The sequence below is a fragment of the Polyergus mexicanus genome, unplaced genomic scaffold (genome assembly GCF_030449975.1).
Source record: "Polyergus mexicanus isolate NDT 795.1 unplaced genomic scaffold, iyPolMexi1.0 SCAF_11, whole genome shotgun sequence".
NCBI lineage: Eukaryota > Metazoa > Arthropoda > Insecta > Hymenoptera > Formicidae > Polyergus > Polyergus mexicanus.
Window position 1 is genome coordinate 1,419,606 of NW_027223331.1, and position 7,562 is coordinate 1,427,167.

Here is a 7,562-nt window from a genome sequence, read left to right on the forward strand (position 1 = left end):
ATTAAATAATATAAGTTTTTAAAGTTATTAAACTATGTAAATATCAATCTTGAAATTAATCCCTGCTCGACACGTCATGAATTCATGAAGCATGACTAACTGTGGATGAAAGAGAGAGAGCGAGAAATAAATTTTACAGAAATATTAACTCTCAATATACGACGCCCGAATGTGCCACGAATATTCAACTCGCTAAATATATTTCAACAATACTTTGCATTTCTCTCCCCTCCCTCCTTCGTACTCTCCTCCCACATACATCGCTTAATAAAAAAGATCAGGTTTTTTTTTATAATTATTTGTTACACACATTTTACAGAAATTTTATTCCTGCGTGAGACTGATTAAATACATATATTCATTTAAAGGTCCATTTACGGCGGATAAAACCAGAACGGTAAAAACAAAATAGTTTTGGCGAATTTAATTTTCCCTGCAACAGACATATAAAATTCCATTTACATAAAGTAAAGACACATAAAATTCCATTTTTCTCAATTATTACGCTTTTATCGTTGCTAATAAATGCACTCTACGCCATAATGGTCCGAATATTGGTTTATTATAAAAATATAATTAGAAAAAATATAATTTAAATTATGTAGGACTTTTAATAATTTCATGTCACTTATATTTTAATTTACTTTCTCCGTTTAGCACGAAAAAACAAAAACATAATTTAAGTCATTGTTTTGTTATAGATTTTGATGTAAAGAATTTTTTCATTTTTTATGAATTCATTATCAATAAAAAAGAAAGCTCCATACAATTAAGATCATTTTCGTGCATATATATTATAATATTATTAATCTATTAACTATATATTATATACTATTAAATTTTTCAATGCTATATATAAGTAATTTTATGTCAAGAATTAAAACTCGTTGAAACCCATGCAATTTCAATAAAGTCATCATCTTTATCATCATATATACATATATGAGATTATTTTATTGAGATTGCATGAATTTTTCAGCGAGTTTTAATTCTTGATATAAAATTACTGTCTCTCTCTCTCTCTCTCTCTCTCTCTCTCTCTCTCTCTCTCTCTCTCTCTCTCTCGGTCTACCAGAGTACATTGTGTTGATTTTGTTTATCGACCTATCGCCGCGCGGCTTTTATCCTTTGAAAAGAACAAACGGCCAAGAAAAGTTCTTATTCATTTAGATAACATTCTTCGTGCCCCTCCGGAGAAATTATATCGGTCGTGCATGTAATACAGATTTACATGCACGACCGATTTTTCCATTCATCTTCAAACCGCTCAATGCGTTCAAGAAAATTTCTTCTTTCGAGCTGTTAGCGTACGTTACACAAGAATTTCCACGCGATCACCGATATAATCTAGATCTTATTCGCAGCTTAGTATGTACAATTTTTTTCTAACTTTATTGTAAAAAGATTATAGTTCAGTCTATTTTAAACTAAACATCTAAAGTTCATATTTTTTAGGAGTCTATAAATAAAATAAAAGTAAAAAAGATATTGCATTAATTAAAAAAAGCGTGAACACCAACATTCTTTAATTATAGCTTTAATTTTTGTCATTAGAATACGCAGTGAATTTTAAATAATTTTTTTCTTATATAGTGCTATTATTTCAAAAATATGCCACAAGTAAAATTAATGGAAGGAAACTGTATGACGGCTCTCACCTTTAATCGAGGCGTCAATATCTTAGGTTTATTATGTGAATCCTGTCGCACGTGCTTGGAATATCGGCTTCAATTTGAAAACCAAACATCTTGCATTAAGAACCCATTTCTATTGATTAATAGTAAAGTCGCTTCAATACGAAGGGTATTCTAATTTCATTCCCGTCGGTCAAAAAATGTTAAACTCTATTTGGAAGCTCTTAGCCTGAAAGATACACGAAGATTGGTATTGGATGCGATGGTTTTGTAAAGTGTCAAAGTAGAAGGGCGGTTCTCCATCAATATTTTTCTTGATGCTATTACCAAGCTTTTTGTCAATTGTAAAACGAATCGCGTTCATCCGGCGATGTCTCAAGACGTCTTTTGAAATATAGGACATTCTCTCAGCGCGTAGTGCCATCGCCTCTTCCGGCAGATGCACTTGATAGTAATGGCAAGAGTAATATGTACTTCTCGTGAGAGGCAATTTCGTTGTTTTGGCGTAGGATTCCAGCAGCAGAAATGTTGTGCCGAATAAGTAAAAGTAAAACACGAACTGCGAAAGATCAATATCATGCGATTGCTATGTCGTGACTTATGATGCGATCTTTGATTGGTGAAGCGGATAAATTGCCAATTCTCAGAAAGTAAAATGCGCTATCATAAAAATAAATAAAAAACTTTATATAATACTAATAATTACGCGAAAGATAGCGTTCCGTGATATTTTGCTTTTTCAAAATACCTTGCCCTATAATGTTATTTTCTATAATATTTGCGTGCCTTTTAGCAGATTTATCATTTTTCTTATAGAGTTTAATATCAAGACGAATCTCGTATTTTACGAGCGATTTAAAGAAAGAAAGAAAGGCTGGATTTAACGTAAAAATATTGTTATGTATATATGTATGTAAGATAAAACTCGAATTATAAATGTTTCGTTCTTTCCCCCCTTTTGTTTCTTTTATGATATTAAAATAATACCCAGGCTCGCTTAACTGTACAATTATGTTGAAACTTTATATCAAGCCGATAAGATGGATGATGGATTCTATGCAATATTGTTAATTGTCTATATATATCTTGCAGTTAAACATTAAAATCTTTAAATATGCAAACTAATTTTTTGATTTAACACAAAAGAAGACAAAATTTGAATTGTCGAGAAAAAAATTGATCGCTATATAAACGAAAAATGTTCCTTAAAATGTAATTTTTTTTTTTTTTTCAAAGAGTGGCATCTTAAGCCTGCAGTTACGTTGCACTTCGGGCTTTTTACGTGTATGAATACTACAGTAGTGCGTCATTTCTTTTTTATATTCATGTAACACCAACAACGATCGTTAGAATGTAATGTGTATTCTAATGTGCAAATCGAAAGAGTGTTATACAATATGCACGCAAATGCATTTTGCACATTTTAGTTAATCCCTATATCATGTACTGTTACAAGAGATTTATGCCAGTATTACGGACTATCACGAGAGATTTACGTACTCGTTGATAAATTCTAAAATCACTCTTTATATAACCACAATGCACAATGGAACTTTAATTTTGATAAATTGGCCGAGCAATTTGGCAAATATTCGTTAGATCGATTGTGTAATTATGAAAAATTCTAATTTTTATATCATTCAAGATTATTATTGATCAACGTAACGTATCATCGATTTGCTGAGCATTAAGTTTTATCAGCAATAACTTGTCGCGAGATTAAATTTATAATTCTCTTATAGTTGCTATGTGTGTTTATGTATGCCACAGTGGATGAATACGGATAAAAAGAGAAATCGTTAAGCACACTGGAATATACAATGCAAGCGATTATAACATTTTATTGTCGGACGTTTTCTTTACTTTTTTGCATTGTTCTTACTCTTTTATTGTATTCGCATAGCTAATTAATGCTTACCACGACAACGATAACGAAAAGTCGAATTAACGTTTCTTCATTTTTGTCCTTATTCATGCCATGTAGATAGAAAATTTTACACGAGATAGGATAGAAGGGGTTCTAAGACTAAAGAACGTTTCGCCTGCAAAGAGAAAGCGGGATCGATCAAACAGATCATTTTCAACGGAGGATTCTTTAGTTATAAATCACCTAGTCCTTACCCATTTTAGAGCTTTCGGTCCCTTTAACTGCGCGATCACTATTGGTAGCAAGCATTTTATGATCGTCGCAAGGGGTTGCGCTATAACGAGGACGATCGCTTCTTTCAGACAGGCGAAAAATTGTATGAAAGTCACATTTATCATTTCACCGCGTCGCTCGTGGAAATTACTCGCGTAACATTTTGATACCCTCGACCGACAGAATGTTGTTGGGGATACATTTATTACGAATAACGTAATTTAGGTTACATATTATATGAAGGAAATTTATCGTGTTTGTCTAATTATTGTCGTAATCTGAAATTTGCCATGCAACGCGTTCACCGAAACAAAAAAGAAACAAACTTCTGTCCAAATTATATCTTTCCTTTTTAGTTAAAATATATGCTATCTTTCCTAAATTAAATTTAACTGCTTGTATATTTTATTAAAGGAAAATATAAGAACTATAAAAGAGACGTCAAAATCAATAATCTACAAAAAACAGATTTATTTCTTTATTTATATATTCGGACAATTTTATTTTCAAATCATATAATTTTATGTCTATTTTATTCGTTTTATTCGGTTGTGCCTTATATATTTGCATATCCGAATAACGGCGTTATAGATGCATTATTTATTATTACTAGAATACTATAAGCCCACGCCATTTATTTTGTGTGTATAATTATATGTGTGTGTGTTATATATAAAATATTATAAAATGTTCCATATAGTTTTTATAAATAATAATAGATAAAGATGATTAAAATATCGCGATATCTCTTGCAATATTGGAGCGTAAGAATATTAAGAGTTTCTTTTATATTTCGTGGGACGCTACCCTAAATATTGTACAACTTCTCGTCATCAAAGAATTCTAAATAAAAAACCGGAATTGCAAAAAAATTTACCTTTACAATATTTAAAATTAATTTAAAATATATACTTATATATATATATATATATATAAAGAGCAAGCGAGCAATTTTGATTATATTTAAATATGTAATCTAAATATAAAAATTAATATAGATATATAAAAATTTTTATTAGTTTAGTTAAAAATTATCCCATTTATGTTGTGTTTGATATCATTTTAATCGTAAAAATATTATTAATTTATTAAAATTATTCTCAAACCGATAAAATATAAGTAAGAATCTCTCTTAAAGTAAGAATCAAAGTGATAGAAATAAATTATAAATTATAGTTTATAAAATTATAAATTATCATTTTATTGCGATTTTTACGAATAATAACTATTTTTCTATCGATACTTAGAGTAAAGATATTTTGTTCCATGCTTTATCGTTTGACTTTTTGACGATATAAATATAATCCGGATTAGGAACGCGCAATGAAATAGTCGAATCGCAAGTCCGAGTAATTAACATAACGATAAGCTCCGTGATACATTAATTGTTTAATAAATAATTGATTTATAATTTAAAATACTTATATAATTTAATATTTCGTATATATAGTTTATAGTACATAAAATATTTCGGCAGCAAATTAGGATAATACCTAACATGGTAGTTGGCCTTGGCGGCGTAAACATTGGCGCGTGTAAACATTGTTTATGTATCACGGCCTTGTTATGTTATTTATATAAAGACACTTGAATAGAACTGTAGTGGGGTGAGACCCTCAAATTCTTTTCTTACGTTTTATCATTCGCGCGGCGATACTCGAGCGATACAGTAGCGGTGCGTGGTCGGTGCCGTCATCGTGCCGCGGACGGCTTTCGCGTCTTCCGCGTCGCGTATCAATACAGCATTGCCACGAGTCGCACAATGGCTCATATGTGGCACGCGCATTTGTGCGTTGAACGCACATTAGTGCGTCGTCGTTGCCGTCATCGTGCCGCACGAGCAACGATGCGTCGCGTTGTCGCGTTTCCGCGTTTTCGCGTCGTCGCGTCTTCGCGTTGGACTTTTATCTCGTTTTCACGATTGTCATCGAGAATCATACTTCGTTGCCGACTAAATGGGATGTCTCTCAGCATTGCAATTTTTAATATATTAATATCTATTAATACAATTAATTTTATATTAATATCAGTTAATATTAATACTATATTAATATTATATATTATATAAATATTTATGTATTAATAAATTTAATATATTAATGCAGGCGCAATGTTAAAACGCCTCAGTATCGCGGCTGAGGTGAATGCCGGCCGCGTAGCAACGTATGTTCGTGCATAGTATAGATGCATGTTCGCGCGGTTAATCTTGAACTTCGGTTCGAGAATCGGCTGTTGAGGGCACGTTCTGCTCCGACGAACGGTTCGGCCCGAATCGGTTAGAGTTCGGTCGATCGCTTTGGAATCGTCGTTAATGGGTCCCTTCTCTTGTACCGTCTAACAGCACATTGTAGAAATACTAACATGTTTGGCATTTGAGGAGTCGGCTGTTCTAATTAGGTTCGATTTTTGCTCGCTAGAGAAGTTGATCTCCCGCTTTCGAAATGCTAGATTGTTAGCACGTAGAAGGTGGGTATCTTCATTCTCGACCCGTCTACCAGCCTTACGATAAACCCGGCTCAGTCTGTACGATAGAGACTTGGTGGTTCGTATGAAATCGTTCCTAACGATGTTCTAGTCGGCCCTCGATGGGAGCAGGCGCGGGTCAAGAGTCGAGCGAACCCCATTCGCGATGATTCCATCGATCGATTTCGTCTTCTTCCGCTTCCGCTTAACCTTTGCTCGAAGTAATCGGTGAAATCCCGACTTGTCGACTCGAAGTGTGATTCTCACGTGAAGCGGGGTTCGATCGTACCGAAATTCGAAAGTGCGGGAGTGTCGTTCAAAGTATCGCGCGTATAAGTGCGGAAGTAATCTTTTAATAAAAGTGCGGAAGTGCCGTTTAGTTTAAAATATCGCGCGTGTGAATCAATCTGATTGTGAGAGGAGGAGGCCTAGGAGAGGCATCGGGCACCGATTGAACAACCCTGTCGTAAGTAATTTTTTATTTATATATTAATTATTTATTAATTGCGTACGTGCAATTTACATTAAGCAATTAATCGTATAATAGTAATTTGATTTTTTATTTGTATGATTTAAAAAAGAAAGAATTAAATGCATTGAATATAAAATTCAATGCGTATAATAAATTTTTTTAAATATTAATTATTTTGAGCACTGTTACAATTTGGATCTTTTATTTGTATGTTACAGATCAACGTAGCGACCCCTCCTGACATTCTGAGAGGAGGAGGAGGCCTAGGAGAGGCATCCTGCACCGGCGGAGCAACCCAAGAGTGAGTATTTATTATTTGTATCTTGGTTGTTAAAAATCGCGTACACGGATTAATTCAATCACATTATTTGAATGAATTAAACGAGAGAAAATTAGAAAGAAAGACTTTTACATAAGTACGATAAATTTTTCCATTATTAGAAGAAAGAGTTTTTTCAAAATTTATGAAATTGTTTCGTATTTATATACAGTTTCTTAGTATTGTATGCATCGGATATAAAATATTAATTATATATTTTGGACGCTGCTATAATTTGAATTTTATATTTGTATGTTACAGACAACGTAGCCTCAAGCCCAACAACTCCGCTGTTGCGCATCAGTGCCGGTGAGTGATAAACTTCATTTTATTTTGAGATAACGGATTCTCGTAGATATTGTAGATATAAATGTAGATTGTAGATTATAAATAGATCCGTTACCTCAAAATGGATGGGCTAGAATAGATTAAATTAAATTTCAAGCTTTATTACAAATGTTATTTGAAGTAGAAATTAAAGCAAAAATTTATCCCAAGAAGAATATAAAATTTTTTTTTTTATTGATAAATTTT

General features: G+C 32.6%; 1 long non-coding RNA gene across 1 annotated transcript; it reads left to right on the forward strand.

Moving 5' to 3' along the window:
* Positions 1-5,852: 5,852 nt before the first annotated feature.
* Positions 5,853-7,342, forward strand: LOC138937943 (uncharacterized). The gene is made up of 3 exons (XR_011447605.1): positions 5,853-6,703; positions 6,928-7,010; positions 7,290-7,342. It is a non-coding gene; the product is annotated as an uncharacterized lncRNA (long non-coding RNA).
* The last annotated feature ends 220 nt before the right edge of the window (positions 7,343-7,562 follow it).